General features: G+C 41.4%; 1 protein-coding gene across 2 annotated transcripts in view; it reads left to right on the top strand.

Moving 5' to 3' along the window:
• The first annotated feature begins 6,006 nt into the window (after window positions 1-6,006).
• LOC142487143 (cadherin-18-like) overlaps window positions 6,007-15,969 on the top strand; it is a 941,872-nt gene continuing 931,909 nt past the window's right edge. For both annotated transcript variants that reach the window (XM_075585917.1, XM_075585918.1), the window contains exon 1: window positions 6,007-6,162. The gene's annotated coding sequence lies outside the window, so the exon portion shown is untranslated. The remainder of the gene's footprint in view (window positions 6,163-15,969) is intronic.

A 15,969-nucleotide genomic window follows, 5' to 3' on the forward strand; every position in this document is an offset into this window, starting at 1 on the left:
GGGGTGGGGGGTGACTGACACTGACTGGGGGTGGGGGGTGACTGACACTGACTGGGGGTGGGGGGTGACTGACACTGACTGGGGGTGGGGGGTGACTGACACTGACTGGGGGTGGGGGGGTGACTGACACTAACTGGGGTTGGGGGGTGACTGACACTGACTGGGGGGTGACTGACAGGGGGGGGGTGACTGACTGACTGGGGGGAAGGTTACTGACTGGGGGGGTTACTAACTGGGAGGGTGACTGACTGGGGGGGGGGTTACTGACTGGGGGGGACCTCTGGTGTCACACACATACACATACTCCCATACACACATACATTCATTCACACACACACACACACATTCTCCCACACACACACACACACACATACACATTCTCACACACACACAGGGGAGGAAAGGCCGCGACCAGCACCACGCAAATCCCCCACCCACCCGCGCCCATCTCCCGCTCGTGTGGGGGGCAGGCCGACATCCCCCCCCCCCCCAATCAGCAGGGTGGGTGGGAGGCACGTGGCGAGGTATCCCCCACTGGGCGCCCCAGGTGACAGTCAGCCCCACCGTGGCCGCCACTGCCCTGCTCCCCTCGCCGGCATGTCACAGTGCCTGGCCAAGCTGCAGGCTGCTTCTTCCCCCCCAGCCCGCGGCGGCATGATGCTCGTGGCGGGGGGGGGGGGGGGCCAGGCCGACATCCCCCCACCTCATGCGGCGGCTGCGCCATCATGAAGGTAGGGGACGCATGGGAGGCACGTGGTGAGGGCCGAGCCCCCCCCCCCGCAAGCCAACCGGGCTGCAGCAGCGGGGACCTCCAGCCCCTGACATCGATCGGTGGATCGAGGGGAAGGGGACAGGAGGAGGGGAAGGGGACAGGAGCAGGAAGAGGGGAAGGGAGCAGGAGGAGGGGACAGGGGACAGGAGCAGGGGACAGGAGGAGGGGACAGGAGCAGGGGACAGGAGGAGGGGAATGGGAGAGGAGCAGGGGACAGGAGAGCTTCCGCGGTGGGGAGTAGGGAGCCATGTGGGGACCAGGGGGATCGCAGGGAAGGAGCAGAGGGGCCGCAGCATGGAGAGTACTTACCCTCCAACAGAGCTCCAGGCAGAATGGCCGCTCGTTGGGGGCGGGCTCATATAGAGCCTGGCCGCGCGCCCACAAAGCCTGGAGCGCGCGCCAATCAGGAGTCAGGTAGGGAGGTTTTTTTTGTTTTTTTTTCAGCGCGAGCAGGGAAATTTCAGCGCGAACGGGGGAATTTAAAAAAAAAAACACGTGTGCTGCTTGGGCCAATAGTTACTCGCCCGGGGGTTAAATCCACCCGCCCCGGGCGAGTAAATGTATACAATTGTCGAACACTGTATATATATATATATATATATATATATATATATATATATATATATATATATATAACAGTCCCATAAGAAAGTCTTATCTGTATCTAGTAGGTGTAGGGGAAGTCCTCTCTGCTCTCCTTGTGTGCTATAGCAATATCAGGATCCATGTTTAGACATCTTCTCCCCTTTGTCTTGTTGTCAGCCTACAGTCTCTTTGCAGCTCAAGACATCTGTCCTTTCTGGGTCAGCCCCAATTGTGAGCTTAGGAATTCTGTCTGTCCTTCCTTGGTTCAGCCCCGCAATGGTGAGACTAAGGAATCCTTCTTCCTGTATCAGAACAGGCTATTTCACAGAGCTCTAATTAGCCCGGTGGAGTTGGCTAATTGCACACCAGCAATTAACTAGCACACTGCTGGATTAGAGGCAAGTTGCGTTAAAAGTGATAAATCCATGTTACACACCCCAATTGCTCTCTCTCTCTCCCCCCCATTGCTCTCTCTCTCCCCCCATTGCCCTCTCTCTCCCGCCATTGCCCTCTCTCTCCCCCCATTGCACTCTCTCTCCCCCCCATTGCTCTCTCTCTCCCACACCCTTTGCTCTCTCTCTCCCCCCATTGCTTTCTCTCTCTGCCCCCCATGCTCTCTCCTGCTCTCTCCCACCCCCCATGTGCTCACTCCCACCCCCCACTCTCTACCACCCCCCCTGTGCTCTCTCTCTCCCCTACGCTCTCTCCCGCCCCGTGCTCTCTCCTGCCCCCCACTGCGCTCTCTTCCTCCCACCCACGCTCTCTCCCACCCCTCATCCTGTGCTCTCTCCCACCCCCCCTGTGCTCTTTTCTGCCCCCGTTCTCTCTCCTGCCCCCCCTGTGCTCTCTCCCGCCCCCCCTGCGCTCTCTCCTGCACCCCCTGCGCTCTCTCCCGGCCCCCCCTCACTCAATTTCCCCCCCTAACACCGTTTGCCCCCTCTCAGAAGTTTTCCCCCTCTCTCAGTCCATTTGCCCCCCCTCTCTCAGTCCATTTGCCCCCCCCTCTCTCAGTCCATTTGCCCCCCTCTCCCTCAGTCCGTTTGCCCCCCTCTCCCTCAGTCCGTTTGCCCCCCCCTCTCTCTCAGTCCGTTTGCCCCCTCTCTCTCAGTCCGTTTGCCCCCCTCTCCCTCAGTCTGTTTGCCCCCCCTCTCTCTCAGTCCGTTTGCCCCCCTTCCACTTCTCTGCTAAATTCCATGTTTATGTTTGGTGTATAGTGACAGGACAGTAGGACACTCCCTCTCTCTTCCCATTGGTCAGAGAATGGTCATGTGACCCTGCTCTGAGCACGAAAGTATAGCTCGCTTGTCACCCCAAGCACAAAGCTTGGGAGAGCGTGCGTGAACGCGCATGAGCGCGCGCGCACAGCGGGAGAGTGGACGGGAGGATTCCAAGGTAAGCACACTAAGCGCCAAGCGCATAGCGCGGTCAGCGCCAGCAGGGACTCAGCCTTAGACAGGTCTGCAACCCTGCTTTTCACCATTATCTCCTAGCTTACAGTGCTACCACTGCAGCAAGGGATTCTGGAAAATTGCATTGTATTGTATGTCTTTATTTATATAGCGCCATTAATGTACATAGCGCTTCACAGTAGTAATACATGTGGTAATCGAATAAATAACAGATAATATAAATAACAGATCATGGGAATAAGTGCTTTAGACAAACATAACATTAAGGAAGAGGAGTCCCTGCCCCGAGGAGCTTACAATCTAATTGGTAGGTAGGGAGAACGTACAGAGACAATAGGAGGGAGTTCTGGTAAGTGCGTCTGCAGGGGGCCAAGCTTTATGTATCCTGTGTTCAGAATATCCACAGTGCTATTCATATGCTTCTTTAAGCAAGTGTGTCTTAAGGTGGGTCTTAAAGGTGGATAGAGAGGGTGCTAATCGGGTACTGAGGGGAAGGGCATTCCAGAGGTGTGGGGCAGTCAGTGAAAAAGGTTTAAGGCGGGAGAGGGCTTTAGATAAAAAGGGGGTAGAAAGAAGAGATCCTTGAGCAGAACGCAAGAGTCGGGGTGGTGCATAGCGAGAAATTAGGGCTGAGATGTAAGGAGGGGCAGAAGAGTGTAAAGCTTTAAAAGTGAGGAGAAGAATGGAGTGTGAGATGCGGGATTTGATTGGAAGCCAGGAGAGGGATTTCAGGAGGGGAGATGCTGAGACAGATATAGGAAAGAGTAGAGTGATTCTGGCAGCAGCATTTAGGATAGATTGTAGGGGAGACAGGTGAGAGGCAGGAAGGCCGGACAGCAGGAGGTTACAGTAATCAAGACGGGAGAGAATGAGGGCCTGAGTCAGAGTTTTAGCAGTCGAGCAACAGAGGAAAGGGCGTATCTTTGTTATATTGCGGAGGAAAAAGCGACAAGTTTTAGAAATGTTTTGAATGTGAGGGGCGAATGTGAGAGAGGAGTTGAGTGTGACCCCTAGGCAGCGTGCTTGGGCTACTGGGTGGATGATCGTAGTTCCAACAGTAATGTGGAAGGAGGTAGTAGGGCCAGGTTTGGGAGGAAGTATGAGAAGCTCTGTTTTAGCCATGTTGAGTTTAAGGCGACGGAGGGCCATCCAGGATGATATAGCAGAGAGACATTCAGAAACTTTGGTCTGTATAGCAGGTGTAAGGTCAGGTGTTGAAAAGTATATTTGTGTGTCGTCAGCATAGAGGTGATATTTAAACCCAAAAGATGTTATTAGGTCACCTAGAGAGAGTGTGTACAGAGAAAAGAGAAGAGGTCCCAGGACAGAGCCCTGGGGTACCCCCACAGAGAGATCAATAGAGGAGGAGGAGGTGTAAGCAGAAGAGACACTGAAAGTACGATGGGAGAGGTAGGATGAGATCCAGGATAGAGCTTTGTTCCGAATACCAAGAGTATGGAGAATGTGAAGGAGAAGAGGGTGGTCCACGGTGTCAAATGCTGCAGAGAGTTCGAGTAATATGAGCAGAGTGTAATGACCTCTGTCTTTGGCAGCATGGAGGTCGTCAGTTATTTTAGTGAGGGCTGTTTCCGTGGAGTGAGCAGTGCGGAAGCCAGATTGTAGAGGGTCTAGGAGAGAATAGGTGTTGAGAAAATGGAGCAAGCGAGAGAATACAAGACGTTCAAGGAGTTTAGAGGCAAAAGGCAGGAGGGAGACAGGTCGATAGTTAGAAAGACAGTTAGGGTCAAGCTTGCTGTTTTTGAGTAATGGTACAGTATGACTGTTGCATGTTTGAAGGAGGATGGAAAGGTTCCAGAGCAGAGGGAGGAGTTAAAAATGTGTGTGAGCGTAGGGATTATAGTAGGAGCAAGAGGTTTTAGGAGATGGGAGGGAATGGGGTCAAGAGGGCAAGTGGTAGAGGGAGATGTGGCGATCAACAGCGACACATCCTCCTCTGAGACAGTGGAAAAAGAGTCAAGGAAGGCAGGAGGAGAGTTAGGAAGAGGTGTACGATGGGAGGAAGAAACAGAGGGGATGTTCTGACGTATGGATTCCACAATAATGACATGCAAATGAGCACACAGGGCCACCGTTTGTCTCAAGACCATATTACATGGTTAAACCCTTAAGCCAATGCATGCTGCTTTAAACACAGCTTTTAAACATAGCCTGGAATGAGATGCAAAGTCAATAAACCCACTCGCAGACAGACTGTTTTGACCTTGTGGGTCTTGTCAGTGTGAGGTTGGTTGTACTGGCTTTGCAACTTGAGACATGAGTAGGTCTTCACCACACATTATTTAAGCCTGTCCTGTTCCCCACAACATCGCGGAAGCTCACATCTCTCTGTATCCCTCTCTCCCTGCCTCTCTCCCTCTCTCCCTCTCCCCCTCCCTCTCCATATAAATCTATAAATCAATGTGGCTGTCTTTAAGTTTGGTAGGGAGATTTTTCTCATTGTTTTCTCATTAGAGAATTAGGGCACCTTAAAATATATGCCAGTGTTGGGTAAAAAGGACTGCGGTTGCAACATGACACTTAATGAGATTCGCTATTATGTTAGAACAGTCACCTTTTTAATTATGTGGTTTTTTTTTTATTGAAAACCGATTTAGAAGGTAACAAACGTGCTGAATGCAGTCCATCAATTCAGGGTCGAAGGGTAAAAAGACATTTCTTAGTCACAAAGCTCCCATGCAGTATGGGCCCCTGTATCACTGATGGATGAACCAGCAGCTGGATGTTTAGCAGCCCATGATGTTCAAGAAGAATATAACACCATATTAGCATCGTGTCACACAAACGCCTCAACCTCTTTGCATCGCCTCGCACTCCTGTACACATCAGCTGGCAGCCAAACATGCCCCCTTCTCAGCCCACTCACAATTATCATTGAGCGCTGCTGCTCTTTTCCATCAAGCACCGCAGCACTAAATATGCTTCTGCATCCCTGACATGTTGTACAGTATTCTCTCTTCCTGTTGCCTGCGGGATGGCAGAAGATTGTATATGGGCAGAGGCATTGGACAGTAATACCTGCATTGTACCTGCCTGCATTTCCCAAACCACTAAGTGTTTGAGTGAAACGAGGGTGTTAGAAATAGGGGGAAATGCAGAAGGGGGAATAAAAGCCAGGAGGAGAGACTGCTAAGAAGACTGAGAGGCAGGAGGGGGAGGAGGAGAAGGAGGCAGGCAGTGATCAGTAACCAATCAGAGCAGCCCCAGTGAGCTGCAGCAGCACAGCAGACAAGCTGAGGGCTTAGGAGGTGCACAGTGCTGGAGTCGCTTTGCCTCTCTGAGGACATGAGAGCAGCTGTGCTGCGAGCAGTAAGAAACTCCCTATTTGCTTCCTCCAAAAATAAGTTCGTTGACACCAGTTAGGGCCAGTCAGCCAAGGTAAGGTTAAAATTAACAGTACTTAATTATTTAAGCAAAGATTGTATTGCTTCACAGCAGCATTGACACACTCTAAGCGGCGTCATTTATGTTTGACAGGATCGTACCTTGTATAGACTGCTCGTGGAGCAACTGCATTATCTATATGGAGTTATCCCAAGTGTGCAGTCTCGCACCTTGCGATTTCTGTGTGTTTTGAAGTAGTCACTGTTACAATAGCAGCTAAAAATGGTATACTGTTGTTCTTGTGAATGTACTACCACCTTGTCTAGTGATACAGTATAAACAGATATATGTCATGCAGATCAGAGATCCAAAACTGGCAGACTTGCTTCATTAGAAATTCCATCCAAATCGAAGGGATCGGTCTGTCAGAGGAAGATGGAACAACTAAATATTCTCTGATCTTGATGATGGCTGAGTTTGAAGCCCCCAGTTTTGTTCAGACTATAATAGCAATCATTTTCATTGTGGAAACATACGGATTTGTGTGGAGTTATGCAACTGTTTGCTTGACACTAATGCAAGCTACCACTATTTACACATTACCTTGTGTATATTGCATATAGATATAAAGTGTACGGGCAGTGACATATTTTATTTGTTCATGCATGATTTTTAAAATTCGCAGTCAGCAATGCATTACTATTAAGTATGATAGATAGATAGATAGATAGATAGATAGATAGATAGATAGATAGATAGATAGATAGATAGATAGATAGATACTGTAGATGCTTGTGTATAAATGGAACAATATACCCCTTTGGTTTCTGAAAGCATACATTATTTGTGAAGGTTCTAGTATAAATAACTGGGGAGTTGTAAGCAAGAGCGAGTCAGAAATTGTTTCAGTTGCTGGACCTGAAAATAATCAAAATCATGAAATCTAAGATTAGAACAGTAATTTTAAAATGCAAATGCTACATACTTTACTGGCTTGAATTTTGACTTTTAATGTACTAAATCAGTTGGAACTGTAGCACAGTTTGCTGCTTTCAAGAACAATGTTAGAATGCTACAGTTCTAATGCTACAGTATATTAAGTTCTGGAATCACTTAATTGTATACATTTTCTTAATTAAGAAGGTCCAAATTGTATCAGGTTTATGTTTTCAAATATTTAGTAAAATAGCTGAAATATATTTCTCTTTTGTGATTTTAATTTACAAACTCAGGATATTAAAACGTTTTTGTGCAGAATGACCCAGGCTGCTTTTGGGGTGGGTAAAAGGGATTGGGGTTTTGAGCCTTGCTCATAAAATAAAGATTTATCCACCTAAACATCCATCATCTCCCCCTTACTTGTCCTACACAGAAATATGTCCTCAGTGGAACATAATATTAAGTTACTGTAATTATTTTTCTAAGAAATACAATTAGGAAACAATTATCATGTATAATTTAAATTATTTTTTTCCATTAGGTTTATTATAAAGGAGCAAGTGATATTTAGTATTAAATGTGATGTGTACTGTGTTTTATAATCTGCATGTTGCAGATACAAAATGAGGTACATTTATAATAACTTGATTAATGTAGACAATGGCTGATAATACAAAAACAAGATTTATTTAAAGTAGTTGTTCTCAGATACCAACTTTTTTTATTGTGTTGCAGTGACCTAGTGTTGTGTTGACAATATTTAAAAACAGCTTCTCCATTCATTTTTCTCACAACAGATTTAGAAATGAGTTTACCAACAGGAAGCATTTTTATATGAACGCAGGATATCCCCCGAGTATTCTTAATTTATGTTATATAAATGATACTCAGTTCTCATGGGCTAGGTTTGTGGGAAAAAGTAATGCAGACCTCATATCTAGTCATCATGGGCCACAGTTACTAAGAGGTGCTATGCCACAGTGCCATCTTAACGCATGGGCCCCATGAGTATAGGGGCTCCATGATAATCTATGCACAGACCAGAATTTAACACTAATTTTCCAATCACGTGCCTCAACATTCAAATCTCCCGCTAACTCGGTAGAAGGAGAAAAATTATGACTTTTAGCGGAGAGTTGGCATGTCTGCATTGCATGTCTGGAGGTACAGTATTGTACTAATAAAAAAAAGTTTATTTTATCGATAATTTACATTTGTATTCCTGTGAGTGGTTGTGTAGGCAGGGCCCAGTGCACTGCTTTGCCTGGGGGCCTATAATGCTGTTTAGACGGCCCTGCTATGCCATAAGTAATCTTCCAGTGCCAGAAGACACCATACAGCCCATTAATTGAATGGGCCAGAAGGTTCCTTCCGGTGCTGGAAGATGTCTTTCCGCGAAGAAATATGGGCCCTCTGGGTTATTCACTTAAAGTCTGTTAGTGTCGATCAGACACTAACATACAGAAACTCTCATTTAAGTAAATGGGGGATTCTGTGCGTTAGAACCGACTTGGCACTAGCACATAATAATTAACCAGAAGTGTTTTACACTAATTGTCATTGTGATGTTGCAATAATAAGATTTAAACTTAGTTCATTCCATTAAGTATGAGATCCACAAACTAAGGGTCATTACATCTACTGTATTAAATATATATATATATTTGGAAATATTCTCTACAAAATGTCCTTACAATTTTGGAATGCAAACAGTTAAACAAGAAAAGTAACAGATTTGGATTGTTCTTTTGGTTAGTGAAAGATTGGATTTTAAATGTGTTTTATTGTCTTTAGGCAGTCTGTTGTAAGCAGAGTTTATACTGAGAAGAAACATGATGTCACTAGTTTCTGACATTTCACTTCCATGTGTCTAATGCTCTCAAACCTATTAAATTCCCCACTCAATGTACAAAAATGATTTCACTTCCTAAAAAAACATTTTTACCTTTATTTGAGGGATTTTTCTATAAGGGATTTTATATTTCCTCATTATCAAAATCAAATTATTAGGATTCAACATGACAATAAGGTACATATCTAGTTGTTTTCTAGGCAGGTTTTTTTTTTTTTAGAACCTATGACAGCAGCGTAATCTATTTTTCAAGTTCTAGATAAGACAACTAAATGTAAAAGTTGCATAATCAGTGTTAAATTTTGGTTTCCTTCAGGATCAACAATGTATTAATTATATGTTCACACACAGTTGCATGTGCAGTCATCACAATGCTTGCATGGATTTTAATTAAAGTACGTTAAAGAAAATTGGTGTAGCTATAGAAAGTTTTTTTTAACATCCAACCACTCATCATTGTTAATAAACCATAGTAAAGTTTTCATAGGTTTTACTACCATGTCTGAGATGGCTATTTAAGCAATACTAAATAGTCAATTCAATACATCCTGGCAAAATAAGCTCATCTAAAAGAAGCACACATTTGATACAGATGTAGCAACACTTACTGTCTTTGTGGCCATTGAAAAAAAATGCAGAAAACCAGGACCCGATCGCAGCCTCTCCGCCGCCACAAGAACAGCAAGTTTTGCGGCCCGGAAGGATTAATATAGTTGGGGTTCATGCTTTTGAATGAGACCTCCACAGCATTAGTCCTTTACTTTAATGGGCCATATGTAGGGAGAAAATACTGATACTCACCTTTTAGATAAGCTGCACAGCTGTCTCCACCTCTGTCTCTGCGTCTCTCCATTTGCAGTCATGCTACATCTGTATATAACTGTTAGTAGTTATGGATAGAACCTGCATGGGTATATTTATATGCATTTGTTGCATATGATTGTTCTGAGCTCAAGTTAGAGTTTTAAAAGAGACTTTATGTGACAAACATTGTTAAATAAAAAAGGCCATCTAAAATTTGAATATGAAGGTCAGTATGCCCGCATAATTTTTGATTGCACTTTTTAATTGACGTCACAAAAAACACTCAAAGCGCAAAACTCCCACTGGTTGTATTGAAGTGATGATCAGACAAGGAATCTGGTAGCAGGGACTCTCAGGGTTGTATAAAAGAGAGAAGGAGAAAATATATTGCAACACAATTTAATGAACATATAATTGACCAAAAGAGCTCATTCCACTCACATGCTATACAAATAAAACAGGCGATTTGACCACTCTGGGTCCTGTAGTGCTGTAATGTAGTAGTGCTGCAACATCCTGTGTCTGCTTGCACACCGACTGACGCTTCCCCACGGTGCCCACTTCCGGGTTCGGATGGCGGGTGACGTCACAGACCCTCACAGCCATTGGAGATCCAAGCCTGGTCTCACAGCCAAACACCGTCAGCGATATCAGTTGAAGGGCAGGCAGCGGGTACGTAGGTCGCACAGCTTGGTCACAGCTACAGATCAGCCAGGTATAGGAACAGTGGTGGTTCACAAACAGCTTTAGGTAACCCTATGCGTTTCGTTCGGATTAGCCAAACTTCTTCAGGAATGTAGTTTTTAATTGAGCCTTCTTTTTTAAGGCCTTTATCAGACCATAATGGGATTTTGGGACATATTGCCACATCACGCTGTTTGTTTTCTTTTGTTTGATGAAAATAAAAATGTTGTCTGAGTTTGTTTAATATTTTGCCTATCTATTCAGTTAAACTTTCTTATTGCTCGTCAGATAATATTTTATACAAGTAAAGTAATGCTTAACAAAAATGATCTAAAGCAGAATGGACATAATTTCAAAGTAAAGTTGACAACTTTTAGAAGTTATTCTTAGATTAATATAGAATACCAAAGCTGTTGCCTGGTTTAATTTAAGTACATTGCCACAATTGATTGGAAACCTAGGTTAAAATATTTCCAATTATTCTTTTGTGTACCCCTGATGAATATCATGGGCATTATTAACTATTCTACTGAAAGATGGTAATACAGTTTAGTTTGTAATATGTTTTACCTGTTTATTTATTTAATACAACAGTGAACATTTTTCTACGCAGTAAAAATATACAATGTTGTCCTGGTTTGTACCAAGACTGTGTGGGCTAATTTGTTAAAAATGTGCACAACATTGAAAGGTTTGAGCAATTGAATTTAAATTAGCCAAAGCATTATCTGCATTTCTTCCCTCTTTATAATAATACATTGTTACTGTATTATCACATAATGCTATTATCAGCAGCATTGTTAAAAGTAAGACAATTTGCTAGGGCCAAGATTGAATCACTGAGTAAGATCTTGGGGACTCTGTATAAACAATTAAAAAATAATAATAATTAATTAATTGAAAAAGTTCAATGCTCCAAAAAATCAATTTCTCACCTTTAACCATTAGCAGCATATGTTGCCATGTCATTATTAGATTTCTTAAATTTTCACTCTTTTTCATATTCTTTGTATGTCCCATGTTTATATATATGAATACATTAAAATTGTTTGCGTCTAGTTGCATTTGTTTTTTTTACACCAAAAGAAACACTTAAAAGTAAATTTTTATGTATTTACGGCGCACAAAAGTGGTGCATGATTGTAATTTATTATTATATATCATTTTCATGTGTGCACCACTGACAACTAAACTCCCACAGAGACGTTTTATTTATTGTAAAAAAAAAATGGCATTCATTTGTTACCCTTTTTTTTTTGGTCAGTTTATATGACAATATACTTTTAGAGATCTTTGTGCATGGCCCCCATTGACTTTTGTCAAAATATTGAAGTTTAACCTAGAAAAAAGAAGAGAAGCCAAAACACAAATGTTATGGTGCAATACCGTTAATCAAAATAAAAGTAATGTAAAAGCAACATCACCTAGGGGGATTGGGAGAACACGTCTGAAGTAAAATCTTATACATTTTGAAAAAGTCCTTACTAAGTTCCTCAGGGGCACCATGAAGGTTTTTTTTCCATAGTTGAGTTTAAACAGTAATTTTAGCCCTTGCTGTGCCTGCACTATATTAAATGTATATATGGAAACATTTAGTGGATTATCTCATTTATAGAACAACAATTAATAATATCACCTTAAAATAATGCAACATAAAAGTTGACAAAAAAGACACATACAGACAGTCCTCGTTTTACAATGCTTCGCTTTACAACGAATGGCTTATCCAACTCTATGCAATGCATACCTATGTTCCTTTTTACAACGCCAAAACGGCTTATCAAACGCTCTTATGACGCTTTGCAACTTTGTGTATGTGTGTATATATATACACACATACACATAAACAACGTTGCAAAGCGTCGTAAGAGCGTATATATATATATATATATATTAAATATTATATTATACTATACTATATAATATATTATTCATTATGTTATATTATATATATAATACAGTATATACACTATATAATTTATGTGTGTGCTGCATATCTTATTGCCTGCGTAAAATATTTGGTGTATTTTAGTGTTAAAAATGCCTTCAGGAACGGAACCTTTCATTTAAACAGTGTTCTTATGGGAAAACGTGTTTCGCTTTACAACGTTTCGCTATCCAACGCCATTTTGAGTAACGCTTTGTGTCGGATAACCGAGGACTGCCTGTACATGTTATAAAGGGAAGAAAACCAATGGAAGGAAATGGAAGAAGTCTTTACATGCATAAGAATGATGTTTGTGTGCCTTACCAAATATAGTTAAAATAAAGAAAAAGATAAGACATTATCAGATAAAAATAATACTACGTTAATCTAAAACCTGATAAAAAAAACCTTTTTTTTTTACAGAAAACTGTATTTTAAAATATGCTATAGAAATTTTGAGTTTTCTGGTTCTCTTTTTCTCGGTTTTCTGATCACAAGCAGATTCTTCTTCATGAAGATTGAACACCCACCTCCATTTGTGAAGTTCACCTAAGGACTTCTCTTGATTTATTGACTGATATTATCATTGTATCATTGGATACCTTACTCAATCACATTAGGGATAACATATTTTTTTTACAATTTCACTAATCAGATACAATAATTCCATTACACTTAAGACTATCAATGTATTTTTTTTTAATGAAAAAACATTGTGAGGCTATAAGCCCTATTCAATACAATATGTTGTGGCAACATTTTCCCAGTGCTTGGGATAGTTGAGATCTATTCTACAGCATGCAGAAAATGTTTCACAGCATATTGGGTAGAAGTCATTGTGTCAAGTTGGTATTTTACGGTTGACCCGTTTTATTACACTCCCTTCCATAATAAATATGCTTTCTGCCCGTGAGTCATGAAAGTGTGATCTGCTTTATCGCGCCAAAATCAGCGACATGTGCCTTGAAAGTCAATGTCAGAAAAATCATTGATGGCCCCCCTATTGTACAACCCAGATTTTGCTTCAGGGATGGATTGTAAAGATTTTACAATTTGGAAACAGAAAAGCATTACGAGATTGAAAGATCTGGAGGGTAGAAATAAAATTAAAACATTTCAGCAAATTAGGTCAGGAAAAGACATACCACATTCTGAATTCTGTAGATACCTTCAGATAAGAGTATTTTATAACAAATTTAGCCCCTGTCCCCCATTAGCAAATTTTTAAAAGCTCTGTATTTTAGAAAGAGACACTGGCGTACTTACATCTCAAATGTTTAAAGAAGTGACCTGTTTCAGCCCTGAGTACTCCCAAAAATGTAAGTATATGTCTCAGTGGGAAACAGACCTAGGGGAAGTACTGGAGGAAGAAGAGTGGGATGAGATTTTTGTTTCGGCAGCCAAAAGCTCAATCTGCACAACATTAAGGGAGAACGCGTATAAGGTAATGATGAGGTGGTATCTCACCCCACAACGATTATCAAAATTTGTCGCAGGTTACTCCGCATTATGTCCAAAACAATGTGGAGAGACAGCAGACATGTTACATATGCTGTGGTCCTGCCCTCGGATTGCCCCACTTTGGGGAAAAAAATCAGAGATTGGCTACAGAGGATCTTGGTCCTCACCATTCCATTAGACCCCTGGCTGTTTCTATTAAATAGAAAACTACCAGGCATTTCCAGGTCTGATATTAAATTAATCGCACACTTTGCAACAGCAACTAGGTGCGAGATCGCAGTATTATGGAAACAGTTGGAGATTCCAAACATTCCCATGATTCAGAACAGAATTTGGTTTATCTGCCAGATGGGAAAGTTGATAGTTTGATTAACGACTCTGGCACTAAATTTCTAAAAGTGTGGCTACCATGGCTAGCCCAAACGGATATTCTTGGGGTGAGTATAGCTACAATTTTGCTTTAATAGGACAAAATGCATTCTCCCTTGACAGAGGTGAAGAAAATGTATGATACATATTATTAAATTAACATGAGACAATGTTGGTCAGTGGACAGTGATTAGAGAAGGGCCCACACAGGTGACAAGGCCCTAGGCATATCTGAAGAGGATCTAGCTTGTGCTAGAAGATACTATACAGGTTCCCTCCTTCCCTCCCTCCCCTAGTTAGGGTTTTTTTTCCCTTTCTTTAAATGAAGAAGTCAAAAAAGCATACGTAAATGTTGTGATTTGGATTGTTTGTATGTTGTACCAAACATTCAATAAAACTTTGAGTAATAAAAAAAAAATCAAAGTCAGATATTGCTAATTCGGGCGAGATTCAGTGTGTCGTGCCTCTGATGACTCCGGAACATTGTTTCATGTTGTTTTGGGTTCCAGATATGTAGTTGTTGTCCCTAAAATAGAAGTAAAACAATATCGTCTCTTCAATAATATTTCTTAACTTAGCACTACTCTTAGTTATCATTTTTGTGAATATGTTGAGTAAAGGTTCGAAGTGACAGAAATTAATGTATACTGTACATTAATATTCTAAACAATTTGTTTTTGGTGATCATTTCAACTGTCATTTTTTAGGTGACCAAGACAACAAAATCTACAGGTAACATTTTTGGACTCTATGTGAGAGGGCCATATATTTACTAAAGAGTGCTCCTGCAGTTTAGGAACTAATTGTATTTTTTCAGTTTAACTGTTTTTTTTTTTGCTTGCTATATGCAAAAATCTTGCTTAAATGGTGTCTTACATTTGGTGCACATCATTAGTCAGAGGTGATTACGTCAAGTCTGATTTGGTGGTTATATTTGACTCATAAAATAAGAAAAAAATCAAAGACTTGATAAATATTTTTATGGTATGTATGTGTATCTGTTAACATTTATTTTATTCCTATAACAAGTTTTGTATTCCCTCAAATAACAAGATGATACACAGAGGGCAAAAGATTTGAAAACAACCTTGATACATTGCCACAGAGAGGGGCATGTTCAAAATGTCTCTTTAAAGCAGCAAACCAAGCAATATCCTACGTGTGTTTTTTTTTAATAAATCAGTTCCGTACTATGAGAAAATTATTTTACAATTTAAAAAAAAAACAACTCTGAATAAAATTTTTAATGTATTATATTGTAACAAGCCTTTTTTGTTTCTATATCAAACATTTACAAAGTCACAGATACTGAGTCAATACTCCTCTACAGCCATTTTGTGGAACCCCAAGCCGAATCTTTGCTTATCAATTATCAACTTAGCTAATTACGTATCATTGTGTGAATTGTATTAATGCACATATTAAAGGGGAAACATTTTTGAATTTTTTTTAAAAGGGCCATTTGGACTGCTGCTTTTTATTTTAACTTACATTTTATTGGACTGCTGCTTTAAGAGTCAATTTACAGTAAAAAAAAGTTATATTGTGTCCCTTTATGTACGGTATATCCCTAAACATGTAATAATTAAGGCCTTTGTGCATAACTAGAGACAGTTGTAGCTGTGGATTGAATATTTGGGTAGTACAAGGTAGCAGGTTATTTCCATATCTTTTCTCTGCATGCTTTAAAGGGAGCTGACCATACTTTTGGTGACTGCTGTACAAATTGAAAATACTAGTTCAGAGGTTCAATGGCAATCAATTAGACACAGTAAAGAATACTTAATTGAACATTTCATCTCTTTAAAACAGTAGACAAAACAAT

This window comes from Ascaphus truei, chromosome 2, assembly GCF_040206685.1.
Source record: "Ascaphus truei isolate aAscTru1 chromosome 2, aAscTru1.hap1, whole genome shotgun sequence".
NCBI lineage: Eukaryota > Metazoa > Chordata > Amphibia > Anura > Ascaphidae > Ascaphus > Ascaphus truei.